The sequence below is a fragment of the Arvicanthis niloticus genome, chromosome 7, assembly GCF_011762505.2.
Source record: "Arvicanthis niloticus isolate mArvNil1 chromosome 7, mArvNil1.pat.X, whole genome shotgun sequence".
Lineage (NCBI taxonomy): Eukaryota > Metazoa > Chordata > Mammalia > Rodentia > Muridae > Arvicanthis > Arvicanthis niloticus.
Window position 1 is genome coordinate 7,439,392 of NC_047664.1, and position 17,674 is coordinate 7,457,065.

Genomic DNA, 17,674 nt, shown 5'->3' on the forward strand with positions numbered 1-17,674 from the left:
TTGCAAGCTGAATCCAAGAATATGCCAAAAAGATAATCCACCATGATCAAATAGGCTTTATCTCAGTGGTACAGGGATGGTTCAGTATATGAAGAGTAAGAAATGTAATCCACCATATAAACAAACTGAAAGAAAAATAGCACATGATCAATCATTGAATGCAGAAAAAGCCTGTGACAAAATCAACACCCCTTCATGATAAAAGTCATTGAAAGCTCAAGGATACAAGAAATATACCTAAACATAACACAGGCAATTTATAACAATCCTATAGTCAACATCAACTTAAATGGAGACAGGTTCAAAGCAAAGCGAAGAATCTAAAGTCAGGAGCAAGAAAAGGTGGTTCACTCTCTTCATATCTATTCAGTAGAGTAACTTCAATTGTAGTTGTATAAATAAGACCACTGAATGAGATCAGAGAAATACAAATTTAAAAGGAAGAAGACAAAATACTGTTATTTGCAAATGATATGACAGTATACATAAGTGACCCTAAAAATTCCACTAAGGGCCTCCATAGCTGATAAACATTTTCAGCAAAGTGGCTGGATGTAAGATTAACTCATTAAAAAAAAAAAAAAAAAAAACAAAAAACCAGTAGCCCTCCTATGTACAAATGGACTGAGAAATAAATCAGGGAAATAAGACCTTTCATAGTAGCCTCCAGTAATACAAAATATCCTGGGGTAACTCTAACCAAGCAAGTGCAAGACTTGTATGATAAAAACTTCAAGTGCTTGAAGAAAGAAATTGAAAAGGGCATCAGATGGAAAGACCTAGGCTCATGGATCAGTTAACATAGTGAAAATGGCCATCCTGCCAAAAGCAATCTATATATTCAATGCAATCCCCATCAAAATTCTAACACAGCTCTTCATAGACAATGAAATGACAGTTACCAATTTCAACACAAAAAACCCAGGCAGGAAAGCTAAAATAATCCTGATCACCAACAGAACTGCTGTATGAAAAAGGATTCTGTCTTCAATAAAAGGAGAAAATAAAAATAAAAAGATGCTTCCTGGGAGTGCATGAAAGTGATATCATTCTGTTATATTTTAATTGGATACTTGAAATAAACCTCAGCTAGGGTCTGTTCTAATTTAGCATTTCTTTTACTCTTCCTGGTATCAAGTGGGCTTTTGGATGTATTGTCCTGAGTTAAATGGCTCTTTATTTTCTTTTTTCACTTTAAAATTGGGATGTTGATTTTAATATTAAATATTACAGTTTAATTTAATGTTGATAATTAATATATAACATATATAGTTTAGTGTTCAAATTGACAATACCAATGTCAGTGATGCCAATATTTAATAGTTAACACTTGGTGTTTAACTTATAATGACTTACTTTGTTTATTATCAGATGATTTGCAACAATAGACACTGTGCAATTTGTTGGAAGTACAACTGAGTGTGACTAAATTTATGTTTTCAATCTCTTGAGATACTTCCAGTTTTAACTCTGACTCCGTGCTCCCCATGGATGGCCTGTGACTCAGGTGTTCCATGGCAGGAACAGGTAGCTACCAAATTGCATTTTGGTTGTTTATTCTTTTAAATGCCAACTCTTTTATGTCTTGGGTTCAGGGGTTGACTGGGGGCAATAAGGTAGGTCTCCTGTGTTGTGGTTTTGCTTGGACTCTGTCCAGGACACCATCAGGTGGCTGCCTAGGCTCAATAGAAGCTTGAAGCAGATGTTTCTTCTCCTCTCTAGAATCTGTAACTTCTTTGTGACCGATACGCTGTGAGTGCCAATATCTGGGGGGCCTGGGCAGGAGATGTTTCACCTGTACACTCTAGAAAGTCCAGCCCTGCTATATAAGAAACCTGACTATTAGGCTCCAGAAGAGACACATGAGGAAGTCATGTGGGAAGAAGAGGCCCTGAGTTTACTACTAGGTGGCATTTACAATAATGAACAACTAAAACACAGGTTAGTAATAGGGCATCAATGGGAGCATGAGTCCTGAGCTAGAAGTAGAAGGAACTCACAGAGATTGTAAATGTGGATTTAACCACACTCAGAGAAGTGGAATAGGAGTTGAGCAGACTAAAGAGTCAGAAGAGAAATTGGGCAAGGAGCTGGGTGGACACTAATCAGAGGCAATAAGGTATTTGTACTCTGAGGAGTTGATAGTAGAGAGAATCTCTTGTATATGGTGTGGAAGCATCACCTTGCAATAAAAAGCTGATGGTCTATTAGCAAAAGGCAGAAAAAAGAAAGTGAGAGTTCTGGTAGAGAGAGATAGAAACTTTGGGAGTTAGTCACGTAAGGAAGATTAGACATTTAAACTCAGATAAATGAATCTGAGAAGAGGAAACCAGCCATGTGGCTGAACTCAGGTTAGAATAAATGGGACGGGTTGAGAGTTAGTCAGGAAACCAACCTAGTTTAAGGCCTAAGCATTTATTAACAATTAACAAACCTCTGAGTCATTATCCATGGCATGGGTGGGAAAGCCCTTGGTTACAGATCTGTGGTGGCACAAACTGAATTCACAGCGAGAACCAATGAGAGACAACTCAGAAAACCAAGTCTCTGGGATCATGTAGTCTCAACACTGCTGTTGTGATAAAATACCTGACCAAAAACAACTTAGGGGAGAAAGAGTTTAGTTGTGTTTACAATTCCTGGGACAAGTCTATCACAGCAGGTAAGTCAAGGCAGGAAGTTAAAACAGATGATCTTATCCCGCTTACAGTCAAAAGCAGAGAAGTAATATACCCATGGTCCCTGCTCCCCTAGCTTTCTCTACTCCACACAGACCAAGGCCCCAAACCAGGAATACTGCCACTCCCTTTCAGTCTCTACATCAGTCAAGGCAATTAAGCCAATCTGTCATGGGCGTGCCACAAACCAGCCTAATGAAGACAGCACAGATTGGTTTCCCAGGCGATTCCAGGGACAAGTAACCACCACGAATGACAACCAGTGCTATTCTCAGAATGACTATGTCTTGTACAATTGCTAACAAGCCATGCTGAATCAAAATCAAAAGGCTTTCAGTTGTCATCCAGTCTTATCTGTGTTCCTGTCCCTCCCATTAGACCAGCTGAGAAAATATGTCTGAGAGTCTGTTGCTGAAACCGTCCAAATGTTAGGCTTGTTGCAGTCATAAATCCAAGTTCCACAAGAGCACTGGAATTGATTTTTCTCAGGATCAAGAACTAGGTCTCAACCAAAGAACGCTCTGCTCCTTGACACTTTCTGAGATATTAATATAATTAACTTCTGGAAATTAACTTCCCTTCATGTCAAAGTGTGCTAGAATCTATGGGGTAGTTTTTCTTCTGAAAACATCTAGTTGCTACTATTGAAGGAACAATTGTTCATACAGTCAGCAAAGAAGTCATGGCCACTGCAGTCATAACTATATCTAGAATGTCAATCATTTTGTGTTATACCCAATAATTATTCTGTTCCATGATAAGAATTTAAAGCAGGGGGAGTAATTATATTGATTAGTATTCCAAGAACAGTCAAATTATCCAATGTTCACCTTTATTAAAACCCAGAATTCTCTCATTTAAAAATGTATTGACATTTATTTTTTTTAATTTTTCTTTCAATGTACGAACTTCTACAACATGAAGAAGAAATACATTTGATCTTGAAATCAAGTACTAGAAACATAGTGCATCTAAATATTACTTTTTACTTAAAATATTACATTATAGGGCTGCTGTTCAATGGCTCTACTATAGTCAAAAACCTACCATTATTTTAAAAATCTGACTTACACAAGGTTATAACTTCTTTAGATGGCAGTTCAAGGTTCTTCAGACTCACTGTCAATTAAAAAATATGAACATGTAATCACATATGCAACCCCCCAAGAGTTAAATTGCTTCATAACCCCCAAAATGTTGTTTAAAAATCTGTGTTTATCAAAACATCAAATATTCTAGCTACTCAGAAGACTGAGGTAGGAGGATCATGAATTCAAGGCTGGCTGGGTAACTTGTCAAGAGTGCCCCAGATTAAAAAGTAAAATTGTGCCGGGGATATAGCACAAACAGAAGAGTGCCTACCAAGCATGCATTAAGTCTTGTGCTATCTTTAGCACAGCACAGAACAACAACAGCAAATACTAAGTGTTGCTATGAGTACTGAACAAGGAATTGGTGACATTAATCTGTCTTTACTAAGACCATGTGGCAAAATGGAACAAGAATCAGAAACCTGTGTGGCTGATATCTGAATTTCCCAATAGGAGCTACAAGTTATTAAAGTATGATATGTTCCCTCAATAGATTGTGCCAAGAGTCTAAGATCCTGATACATTGATATTTCATGTGAATAAACATATTCTATTTTCTCTGTTTAGTTCTACACAATTACATGAAAGTTTCTTCAGTTTCTAGATACTCCTCAAAATGCACACACAGTAAAGTTTGTCTCTTTTGAAATGTAGTTCTATGGAGAATAGTGACAGATAAATAGCCATGTAGCTAGAAACACATTAAAAGCACAGAAGAGTCCTATTACCCCAGTTAGTCCATATGTGCGCCAACCACTTATTTGTTCTGTGTCACTGTAGATGTATTTTCTCAGAATAACATAAAACTGGAATCAGATGGTATGTAGCCTCTTAGGTCTGGTTGGTTTCATTTACAAAGGGCATATGAGGTCCAGGCTAGTTTCCGTGTGTATCAGTAACTGGTTCCTATTTATTACTGGGCAGCACTCCAGACTGCAGACACACTAGAGTGAGTTGTTTCTGGTAATGAATTGAACGACTATTGGAGGGTGGCAGAGATGACGCAGTGGTTAAGAGCACTGTCTGTTTCCAGGGGAACCAGGTTTGAGTCTCGGCACCCACACAGTGATTCATAACTGTCTGTTATTTAAACTCTGGAAGGAGTCCAATCTGTGTGGTCCAGTTTACTGCACTGGATGCTCTTTGGAGGATCTTGGTTAAGTTTCCAGCACCCACATAGCAGCTCACAGAGAGCTAAACAAACACACACACACACACACACACACACACACACACACACACACACACACTCATAAATAAAAATAATCTTAAAGAAAAGGAAAACAACATATTCCATACTCAAAAGGGAGGGAAGGGTTCAGCCTCCTCTGAAGGACTGTCAAGGAGTCTTTGGAAACATACTGAGCCATCATGTTGTAATATTTTTCAAAAATTGACCAAAATTATTTTCTCAGGCAATGTTTCCAGTCACTTTAAAATTATAATACACGAGAAATAAAATTACCATATACCCAGATACATGAAACCACAGACAAAAGACAAAAACAAGAACCCAAACAAAAAAAACCACAAAAAGCCAACTCTCAGAGCTTAAATAGAGCATAGAGCATTCTGATCTTGCTAACCCCATTTATAAAATAAGAGGAAAGGGAGGGGGTATCTTTGTAACTCAGGATACTTTTTTAAAGAACATAACTATGTTGTAGATCTGTGCCTGCAGGCACACACATGGGGTCCTGACATCTTAAGAGGGACAGGGAAGAGTATTATGTGAAACACTCTCTCAAAATAAAAAGAGACACAAACTTGAACATATTGAAAAGGTAAACGGGCAGCATAAAAGGCCTCTAACATTCAATTTCAATTTAAAAATAATAAATTATTGGGGCTAGAGAGATGGCCCAGCAGTTCATTGCACTGATTGCTCTTTTGAAGGTTTTTGGTTAAGTTTCCAGCACCCACATAGCAGCTCACATATGTCTGTAACCCCAGTCCCAGGGGATCTGATGCCTTCTGATCTTCACACACATGTGGTGAGTAGACATACATGCAGTCAAAACAACTGTACCTATACAATAATACATTTTCAAATAATAATAAAAAATATAATTGAGGAAGAAGGGGGCTGAGAAAACTCCCTTCGGGTAGAGTTTTATAGTCATTTATCCTATCATATTATGAAACATTTTAAGACAACCTGGATGCAAAGTAACCCTTCTGGTTGGCATATTTTGGAATAGTCTTTCTCCCCTTCCTAGTCTATATTTCTTTTAATGCATTGACTCTTAGAAAATCAATTGATAACCAGGGTCGGTGAGATGGCTCAGCAGGTAAAGTTGCTTGCTGCCAATCCTGATAACCTGACTTCAGTCTCCAGGACCCATATAGTGTATAGAGAGAACAGATTCCTGACAGTCATTCTCTGACCTCTACGTGCACATTCATGCACATGCATGCACACAAATAAATATTAAAAAAAAATGTAACACAATGTACTTAATACTAAAAATATACCCAAGTGGATGTTTCCCAGAAAATTTAGGGAAATCTTGAAATGTTCATATGAAAGAGAAATAATATTGTTTATCACATGGTTCATGGTTCGGAATTTACAGAGATGTATCTTAGGTATAGTGTCTTAAAAGTAGAGCCTGAAATCAGGAGAGAAAAAGGAGGGCATGCTATGACGAGAGCCACACAGTACTAACAGTGTCGTGAGCAGAGACTTACATCCAGCCCAGGGCGTGAGCAAAGGATGTCATTTATAGGAGGGGGGTTTTCAAAAGAGCCCTGTCGTGGTAGGGGCTCTCTGCCCACCAATCAGGCCTGGGAACTGCTTTGAGCCTACTATCTGTAGAAGCAGTCATAGATAAATTATGTGTGTATTAAGTAAGGCAGTTTGTTCTGTTGGTTGCTAACTACTGAGAAAATTTTGACCCTAATCTTCAAATATAAGCGAGGAGAGGTCTCTTTTAGGGAGGCGTAAGTGATTCTAGTGAGTAGCATGTGGAAAATGGGAGGAACTAGAGGCAAAAGAAAAGTCTATTTCCAGAGAGACTGGAAGCAGGGTGTGTGATGGTTTGGGCTGAACCCAAGAGCCAAGAAGGGACACAGAAGTCTAATAGAAATACGATAACAGGAAAGAAGTAGGTCATATCCCCAAATTGGTCAGTCAGTACAAATATCCAGTTAGCCATTTCTGATGGGACAAATGATGGTTTGGAGAACTCATGTCCAGTCTGTTCATGAATAAACAAGAACAGCATTAGCCACACTTCCTCAAGCCTTTCCTGAAGGTGCTCCCTATAAACTCTCCAGAATACAGTTTTACAGGTTTCTTTACACTTTCCTGCTGCTGTCTTCCATCGTCACAGGGTTCAGATAAATCCAACACTGTCACCAGCCATACTAGTACAAACACGACCAAACAGGCTGGATTCGGTGGCAGTACAAGCTTGTTAACTCAGCTTGAAGGTCCATACCGGAGGGACCTGAGTTTGAGACCAGAGTGTGCTACTGAAGAAGCTCTTGTTTCAAATGAAGGGGAAAAGAGCAATAAACCATGTCATGTGAACAGGACTGAGGATGGGGGTGAGACGCAATGGAGTCACGTGATGGACCCCTGGCCGTCAGACTCAGAAGACCAGCGTCAGGGTGCAGATCTGAGCATCGAATAAGCTTATATACGGTATTTGAGCCAATCCCAAGCTTCTAAATCCTTGTCCAATTGCATCTTGCCACATCGTAACTCAGGAAAATCATTGTTTGTTAGGACTTCAGTGAAGTTGGAGGTCTGGGCGGAAGCAGCCACTACACTAGCCTCATTTCCTTTTTGCTGTCTCACCAGTGTCCTGGGAGCCATCTTACATCTAATGCTATATATGGCAGATCAGGACTCTTTGAGGAGTCGCAGGAGCCTGGGTGTGCCACCTCATTCTCCATCCCACTTTTCCCTTCACAAGGTTGACTTCCGCATCCCGACAGGTAACCCTTCTGTTTTTATTTCAAGGCTAAGGACTTCCCAGAGGAGCAACTTGGTGTGCAACTGTTGAGCCTTGACATTTTGAGGGGCAGGGAAAGTCCCATTTATCCCTGACATAGACCCGTTGATAACTGTCTGTTGGGGTAGGGCACTGGAGGCCAGTGAAGGCAAAACATATTGGCCACTGCCTGCCAGATGTGACTGGGAATCCCAACTATCAGGGAGAAAAATGGGCAGATTCCCAACAGCAGCCCACAAGAGTGGCTGGGCATGCTCTTGAGAATCAGCCGTCATGAGGCACATATCCGTAGGAAAAGGTGTATGGCCCCATTTCACATCCTTCTGGAGACATTCTTTATGCCTAGTTTACTAGAGCCTTGAGGTTCCCCAGCCACTATGGAAGTTGGCTGGGGATGACCTTGCCACTGGCTTTGTCACTGTGGACCTTTTCCTGTCCTGTAGGCTATCAGAAGGGTGTTGCTTTCTGACTGGTAGTTACCTCTCCTCTTCCTCATGTGACTCACTCAGTGAGAGGTTCCACAAGGCTGTCCTCGGTGGCTCCATTGACTCCCTCTGGTCCTTTACAGTGCTGGGTTTGATGGATCTGCCAGGAACACAAATAGGCTTATCTGATCTTTCTGGAAAAACACAAACTCTAGTCCCATGGTTAGCAGAGGGGCTGAATCTATAAGGGTTTTTCCAATAGACCAAGGGCAAAGGAGTTATTCTTGGCAGCATAGTCCCCCAGTGTTGGGAGGCTATGCCAGTGATGGGGAGAGACCCTATTTGTCAACATTTTAAAAAATTATCCTGGGGCCAAGTTCCCATGATGTTACGTTTTTATAATACTTTTTCAACCCCAAAGCTTTTCCCCAGACCCCATTCATTGTTGGTTTTGAAAGCATCATTGACTAGGCACTGGACCTAATAGGGTAAGACCCAGAACAGCAGGCTGGTGTATAAAACCCCAGGTTACTATGGGTGATCTCTTACTAAGCAGTTAAGTCCTGAGGTGTTTTCACACTCGGGCCCCTGTGAAAACTAGAGCCTCTTCCCAGGATGTTGAAGGGAGTCTCAGGGACTAGGCACATGTTGACTTCCTAACTTTGATGCATACTTAGGGGTCAGAACTCATGATGGACGGTGACTGGGGCTTCGGAGAGAGGAGGCTGGGTCCCTTGCCAGTGACTGGCTATGGGTATGGCTTCCTTCAGCAAGGTTTTAGGTATCTATCGTGGGCTCCATGTCCCGTATAGAGCCACAGTCCGGCAGAGGAGGCCAAGTAAAGGAGGTGGCGATGAGCTGTGGTAACTCTTAGAGTACAGAAGAAGGGATTCTGTGGCTGCCTAGTGGGATAGCATCCTCTGCGAGGGGGAAGTGAGGCTCCAGCTAGACCAGAGTAGGCAACCACTAAAGCATAGAGAAGGCAAGAGCAGAGATGCAAACAGGAAGGTCTTTCCTAAGAGATCTACCACCTAGGAACCAGTTATCCTGGGCAGGATACCCTGTCCTGAGCACTAGAGAGGCCAGACATTATTGGGGGTGGGGTGGGCTAAAATCTCTGTCCACCTATTTGCAGGGGTCTCCTAATCCAGAGATTTCATGGTTTGAAGGATAAAAGAACTGGGTGACCCAAGAATGACAGAGGACCCCTCCCATTTTTCCAATCCACCCTGTCAATTAAAAAATTTGGCCATCTTCATAGCCAAAGATCAGAGGGATGGTGGTTAGGAGGCTGAATTCTCTCTCTCCCTCTCTCTCTCCCTCCCTTCCTCCCTCCCCCCCACCGTGTGTGTGTGTGTGTGTGTGTGTGTGTGTGTGTGTGTGTGTAAACCAGACAACAACCTCAGATGGTGTTCCTCGGGAACACTTTGTATTTTGAGACAAGGTCCCTCATAGCCTGGAGCACGGGGATTTAGTCAGGCTGCTGGCCTCAGGGATTGACCTGTCTGCCCCTCCCCAGAACTGGTATTTTAAGTTCATAGGCCTCCAAGCCAGACAGACATTTTAACTGGCTTCAGGACCTGATACTTGTGAGGTGAGCATTTTACTGCCTGAGCTTTTTCTTAGCCCTCCTCCCAGTCTCGACAGTGCAACCCAGCTCTCTAGGTTCACAGGGACTCTCGTCCCTTATCAGAGTTCTTAGTGCTCTGGCATCTGGGCCCTTTGCTCTGGCTGCAGAGTCCCTGGAAGGATTGGCCTTGGTCAGCTGCAGGCAAGCCCACTGCAGGAGGGTGGTGGGAAGCAGGCGGGACCAGACCCAGCCGGGTCAGCGCCTTTCTGGGCGGGGCAGGCAGAGGCCGGTGGAGGCGGATCCGACCTGAGGCCTCTGAGCCCAGCCCCGTCACCTGTGGGTTGGTTCAGCTCCGGGAAGGAGCCCAGCTCCTCCCTCTCTGGGAATCTGAACATCCGTGGAGGTGGACTGCAGACAGCTGCATGTAGTGTCCCCACTTTGGGTTCCGCTGGGAAACTGTGCCCGGATGCTTTGGGAGACTTGCTTTTCCCCGTGGAGAGAGTTTCTTGGACTTTACAACTAGCTCCACAGCCATAGAAAGGACCCGGTGAAGGTGAGCTCTTGCTGGCTGTGACAGCTGAAGGCTGCTGCCAACACAGGGCTGAGGAAAGCCCCTGCTCCCACCTGTAGCCAAGACAACCTAGAAGATCTGTTCAATCAAGACGAGACTCTTGTAAGTTTGGACCGGGGAGAGGCTGAAGCATAAAGGGCAGGGGGATATCTGTTTTAAGAAAATTGGATAAGGTGACTTACTAGCAAGACTCCCTCCAGGGCAGTGATTCCAGCCCAGCAGGATCTTTCCTTCCAGCTTTTTGTTTGTGTACAGTTAACAATGGTCTGCACTGAGCCTGGCTCTACCTTAAATGCTTTCTTCCTCCTTCTGGAGGTCGTCTGTTCCAGGAGTTCAAGGTCAGCTATTGGACACTAGGCCAATTTGAGGGAATATTTTTCAGCTGATATACATGCTCAGAATCTTTCATCTCCCTTTTCTGTCTGCCTCTGCCCCTGTGCGCATAGAGGGTTTTCCCTTTCTCTATCTTCCCAACTCCCGCCCCCCCCCCCCCCACCTTTAAGTTGTATTTTTCCTATACAATATTTTTATTAATTCTTTGTAAATTTTATATATGCATACAATGTATTTAGATCATTCATATTCACTTCCACTCTGTCCCTTAATTCCACCCAAATCAACTTATACCACGGTACTCCTTCCCAACATCAAGTTGGTTTTTGTTTTGTTTTTAAATAATCCATACAGTCCGATTTGTGCTGCCCATATAACATGAGTTAAAGCCACTGAACCATGGTCCATCAAGCAGGGCCACACCCTTAAAACTGACTCTTCCTGGCCCTGAAGTCATCAGCCATTGGTAGCTCTTCTGCAAGGGGGTGGGGGCCTGTGAGCCTCTCCTCCTACTTTCTAGGAATCTCAAGAACCCTGGAAGAGGAAAGTAAGCTCTTTTACTAACAAGTGCTGTGAATACTTGGAGCTCTTTCTTCTTTCTTCTTCTTCTTCTTCTTCTTCTTCTTCTTCTTCTTCTTCTTCTTCTTCTTCTTCTTCTTCTTCTTCTTCCTTCTTCTTCTTCCTTCTTCTTCTTCTTCTTCTTCTTCTTCTTCTTCTTCTTCTTCTTCTTCTTCTTCTTCTCCTTCTCCTTCTCCTTCTCCGTCTCCTTCTCCTTCTCCGTCTCCTTCTCCTTCTCCTTCTCCTTCTCCTTCTCCTCCTCCTACTCCTCCTCCTCCTCCTCCTCCTCCTCCTCCTCCTCCCCCTTCTTCTCTCTCACAATCACCTGTTCCTTCATTTCCTTTAGTTCCTTCAGTACTAACAGCTCTCAAAAGTGTATTCAAGAATACACTAAAGGGGAAGGGAAGTGGTCCTCCCTTTGACACTCTAAGAGGACAATGATCTTAAAAACCACAGAAGTTGATCTTCTGTGTTGGGTCCAATATTGATACTTCTTTGAGGGGATAGATATTTGTAAATTGGAACTTCCTTCCCAAGATAATGTCAGCTGCCAGGCTTCACCACATGTAAGGGAACTTCCACTGTCTCTAACCAAGGAGGGATATGAGAAATCTAGGGGTCTCGTGTATTTAGTCTCTCAGTCTCACTGAGAAAGAGCATGCTTAAATTCTGAGATATTTTGAGGTACCTGAATGTATTGTTATGGGACATTCCAGGGTTTTTAGGCTGCTGCTTTCCAATATCCCAACAGGATGACAATTTGCTTATTTCTGTTAAATAATAATAATAGTGATAATAATAATGATAATAATAATGATGATATGTTGCTTACAATCACTCACAGTGACAGTCCGGTAACGGCTCTGCCAGCTCATTGTAGGTGGGACTTCTCTGAATCACTTTTTAAATGTAGGTTTTTTTTTTTTTTTTTTTTTTTTTTGTTTTTTTTTTTCCCACTTTAAAGATATCTGGACCCTGCTCTCTACCGGGCAGAATCAGAGGCCAGAGGTTTCAGTGGGAACCTGGTGGAAACAACTGAACTGTGTTCTGAATTCTAGTTACAGCTCAATCTTGAGTCCACTGAGTCCCAAAAGACCTTAATGTGTGTGTGTGTGTGTGTGTGAGTGTGTGTGTGTGTGTGTGTGTGTTGTGTGCATTTTCTCTTAATTTTCACAATGTGGACTTATTAGGAAGAATATTTGAAGTCTCCTTAACATGCTGATACTAATGCCTAGTGCTGGGGAACATAGCCCGGCAGAATTTGGACTGTGGACTTTCCTCTTGTTCCAGAAAGTGTTCTGGCTTGCTGGAGGTCTTGGCAGCTGACTAACGGCATGAGGTTTAGGACTGATGAGACCTTAGACAAATTATTTTTGCTCTACATGTCTCATTTCCTCTCGTCTAGAGTGTTTAATACTCTAGGATGTTGTGCAGAGTATTGAAGGAATGCATAACATGAACAGTACAGGGCCTGCAATAAATAGTCATTCAACAAATGGGAATAATTTTTTTCAATGTTCTTTCTTTTTATATGATTGAGAGCATTTGATCAAAGGGGATCCCACACTCTCTTCAGGCCTTCAGGGACATTCATATATACATGGGATACATACATAGATGGAAAAACATATTTTAAAAGCTGATCAAGAACTGGTATAATTTGGAATAAAGTCTAATGTTATATGTCCTACTATTGCTACTGTCCTTGTTCTCCAAACTCTGTAGGCTGTGCTTTAACCAGGGTGTGTGTGCCTTTAGTCTGAAATGGGAGGAAAATCCACCAGCTCTGCATGTGTTCTCTTATCAGAAAAACAATCTGCATTCCTTCGTAAGCCTGATGCTATCTCTAGTCCAAACGCCACTCATTGCTTCCTTCTGAGCTGTTTGAGTGAATGTTAGAAAAAAAAATATCTTACGTAAGAGGTATTGGTGATAGATTTATTATTTTGGAGCACAAAGTGCTAACTGAACGTATTGAAAACAAACTCTAATAGACTCTTACCAGCTTGATTTCTTTTTGGTATTGTTAGCTTTCAAAATCATTTTTAAATACAGAAGTCTTTCCCTTTCAATTCTAACGAGTATGCATGAGTTGGTTCCCTCTCCCCCAAACATTGTGCAAGTTGGCTGGATAAATGAACACCTAGAATCACCCCTTTCTGCCTCTTATGACTACATGGATTCAAAGAGTTCTTTTTACAATGCCCTGCAAAGTGTGGAAAAGTCTACATACCATGTAGGTATCACCACTAGACAGAAAAGGAATTTAATTACTTTAGATTCTGTTCATTGTAGAGAAAAATTGTTCTACAGGGTCCAGACTAGCCATGTTGCTTACTGAAAGCCTAAATCAGGCCAGGTCTCCATTCACATCAAACCATGACTCTTCTCTGGCATAAGAAATTAGGAGAGAATTTTTTTGAGGGGGTGGGGGTGGAATCCATTTCCTTTGTTTGTTTTATTTGATTTAGTCAGTTAACATGAACATTTGTTTATTATGCTGATGATATACATAAGGTCCAGAAAGAATCAAGTTGAGGTTCAGTCAAGCTCCTTAGCTGAAGCATAAATGTCCCTACATTCTGATTCTGGAACTCATCCTAAGAAGTTCCATCCAGTGGGAAACCCCAGGAGTCTTCATTCGAACAGAACTCGAAGGTGATGCTGATCTCATGGAAAGCATCATTTTGTGCATGTGGTGCACTTGCAAGTGTGTGTGTGTGTGTGTGTGTGTGTGTGTGTGTGTGTGTGTGTGAGTGTGCGCGAGTGGATACAGGTGCCTGTGTGCAGGTGAGACGTCAGCATCAGCTCTCTTCCCTGATCGCCTTTCACTTTTCTCTCACTCCTTCTGGAGCTTGCTAATAAGACTAGGCTGGCTGGCCAGAGAGGCTCAGGAGTCCGCCTGTCTCTACCTCTCCAGCACTGGGAATATAAGCATGCTACCATTCCCAGCTTTTTCAAAGTGGGTTCTGGAAACCAAACTCAGATCTCTGTGTTTGCACGATAAATAAACACTTTATTAACTGAGCCATGTCTCCAGCTTCTCCTCTTCCTCCCTCTCCTCCTCTTTTCCCCCCTCTGCTTTTCTAGTGTTTCTGAGACTCTATGTTATATATATGCAGGCATCATACAGGTGTGCATACATGCGTGTGCACATCAGGTGTCTTTTACTTTTCTTCTCCTCTTACATTTTGAGGCAGGGTTTTTCACTGATACCAGACCTCACTAATTATCTAGTCTGGCTAGGGTTTATCTTGATCCTTTTTTTTTTCTATTTTAATACCAAATGACAGTTTTCTCTGAGCACTTGCAGATGAAGGTCCTTAGGCTATCAAGAATTACAACAGGTGAATGAGTCTAGGACTAGGAAGGTAGGGCTAGTCTAGTTATCAACTATTTTATTAGATTGTTCCATATTTTCTCTCAACTCTGGATATAAATCCCCAGCCCATTATTTCAGTATTTGACTTGGCCCCCTCCCCTGATAATCCTCCTTATTCCCCATATAGGCAGGGCAAATTCACCCTATGTCCAACATCCCATGTATTTTTGGAAACCAGGCGGTAGTCCTTATCCTCCAGGGTACACAGGTTCCATGATCTGTAGGAATCTCAGGGCAGTGGGATGCTTCCTCTCACTGTGGTAGACCACAGAATCAGGTGCTCCATAAGAGTGCATTGAGGCAAATCAACTCCCACTTTATACATGACTATAGAATCCAAATATCTTTACTTTTTGTGATACACTTTGTAGTTTTCTCTTCTTTCAGCGGAGGGAAACCTTGAATAATTCTCTATGCCTGCTTTTAAGAAACATGGTATATAAAATTATAATCATTATTTCAGAGTTAACAAGGGACTTTCTTAATTGCTGTGTTCTTCTCATCTTTCCATTTATTTATTTGGCTTAAGAGAAACAAAGAGTGATTCTAAGCAGCCTTGCCTTGCCCTGGATGCAGAGGTAATTGATTGCTTGTCCTGTGGTCCCAGAAGGGCAGGATTTGGAGAATTCCATTTACCTATACCTCTGTTTTCTATTGATAAAAACTCTTGACAGGGAGAGCTTCAGCCTTTTTAAAATTTTATTTTAATTTTTATTCTTCCCAGTGAAAAAAGCAAGTCAGAATGACCCCTGAATTGCTAATGCCTGTCACCTGGAGAAGGAGCAAATTATTTTCTGGCCTCCGTGTTACCCTGTATAGAACATGTGTTCTGAGTAGCTGCTGTTTTTCACAGCCTCTTTTGCCAGCTGAGGTGCAACATAAACTATTTTAATTAATACCGTGTCACCAAAAGGGATTGAGGTAGCCAATTGAATTCTGCCAAGATAGAGTCTTTTGATGAAAACATATCTTTATTGATTGAGGATGAAAAAAAAATCATTCTTAAAATGAAATCCAGAGAAAAAAATCACGTCCCTCAGAGAAAATTTCTGAGTGGCAGGCTGAGATTAACATCATAAAATTGAATTTGTGCTTCAAGCCTTTGATGTAATCAGCAGCTGGGAGATGGCGCTGCCCTAGCTGCATGCCCTCCGATTATTGTGGAGAATGAAATAAGGGTTTCTGGTGTCCCTCCTCCAAGAAATACAAACAAGATATTACTAGGTAGTTTCTTGCTAGTTAAAATGGGTTGGATCGATTCGAGGCCTCTTAGGCCCTCATTGGCCCATGAACTGTAGGAGTTGAGCATTTATTTATGCCCCTGGGACAGAATTTGTGGCTGATGCTAGAATGACTTCTGTGGTCAGTAGGAACCTAGCAGAGCAGAGCAAAGGGATCACTCTTCCTAGCCAGGGGCTGCTTTGGAACAGAAAGAGGCTGGGGAAGCTTAGAAAGCAACACTCCTAGGTCTGGATGAAGTCATTCTGGGGACTCCTAACTGGAAGGCATGCCCTGTGTGGACATCATCTCAGAGTTTCGAGATCTTAGATGCCTAGTCACTTCAACAGGTTTTCTCCTGTTTTGTTTTTGTTTGTTTGTTTGTTTTGTTTTTTTGTTTTTTTTTTTGTTGTTTAGTCCTGGTACTTTGAAAAACTATACCTTTGACTCTGTATGTATAAAATAATTGCATCTGTAGGTTAAGCACAAGAATCTCCTGTCAGATTCACCCTCAGACTAAAGAGTAGCTTGAACCTCGGTCACCCTGTGGCTGAGCTCAAGCTGTATTTGTTTTGTGTTGCTAACATTTCTTAGGGGTACAGGTTTGCTCATGTGGACTTTAAATAAGAGATGATGCTGTTCTAATGCCCACTCTCAATCTCCTGGAGAAGTGGGATGGGCTTCGAGGTCAGACAGACATAACATATAATTATTTCTCACCACGGAATTCAGCTTTGTCAAACCTCTTTCCCTGCAGATAATTACTAAATGGCAGGTTTGCAGATGAAATAGGGAAGGTGGTAGATGCCCAGACCAGTGTTGGAGCAGTAGCTAGCATTTAGTAAGCATGTGTAAGTGGGATCTGTAAGGTTTCCTATGACTGAGAAGGGAGGAAAAGCCATGTGAAGTTTGGATATATTCTCAAAGAAGGAGACATGAGAAGAGTCAAAGCCAAGGAGAGTCCATGTCATAAAGTGATAGCATAAGGAATCCAAAAAGGATTGGATGGCCTTTTTGGCTGTCTGATTTATGACAGAAATCCAAAAGAGGTAAGAAGGGATGGGTAAAGGTGCTTGCTGCCAAGACAAAGACCCTGAGTTCAGTCCCACTTGGTGGAAGGTGAGAGCCAATTCTCACAATTCTCACAGACTTTATATGTACACACACACACACACACACACACACACACACACGAGAGAGAGAGAGAAAGAGAGAGAGAGAGAGAGAGAGAGAGAGAGAGAGAGAGAGATGAGGAGGAGCTGTAGGGAGTCAGAGACAGGCAGAAAGAAGGCTGGAGTTAGACCCTCAGCCAAATTAGCCTGTCAGTGAGCTCTGTGTTAGCAAGAGATCTGGTCTCAAAGAAAAAGGTCTGTGGCACCTGAGGAATGACAGCTGACAATGTCCTCTGGTTTCCACAGGCAAGTGAATACAAATGGACCCCCACTCAAATTTGCACACATCAAGTATTTAAGTAGGACAAGGTTCCTTTGTGTTATAATCCTTGAGTCCTGTATCCTTCTACTGCTCACCCTCCTGCAAGCATCCTGGGCTTCAGTTGGTGTAAGCATGTAATACAAGAGATGGTCTTAAAGCAAAGGTTCTCAACCTGTGGGTCACAACCCCTTAGAAGAGGTCTTTTAAGACCATTGGAAAACACAGATATAAACAAAAATATGAAGTAGTAACTAAAATAATTTTATGATTGGGGGCTCACCACAACATGAGGGACTGTATTAAAGGATTGCAGCATTAGGAAAGATGAGAACCACTGGCTTAAAGGCTTCCATACAGCCTAGTCCTGGCCACCTCGCTGACAAAAAGTACCAAAATCACAGGTGTAGGCATCTTTAAACAGACCTGCTCCCCTATTGGTAGCCCACTGCTCT

The 17,674-nt window shown here is 42.1% G+C and overlaps 1 protein-coding gene across 1 annotated transcript in view; it reads left to right on the forward strand.

The window, feature by feature from the left end:
* The first annotated feature begins 10,070 nt into the window (after nucleotides 1-10,070).
* The window catches only part of Wdr72 (WD repeat domain 72), a 166,970-nt gene continuing 159,366 nt past the window's right edge, over nucleotides 10,071-17,674 (forward strand). The window contains exon 1 of the mRNA XM_076937869.1: nucleotides 10,071-10,399. The gene's annotated coding sequence lies outside the window, so the exon portion shown is untranslated. The remainder of the gene's footprint in view (nucleotides 10,400-17,674) is intronic.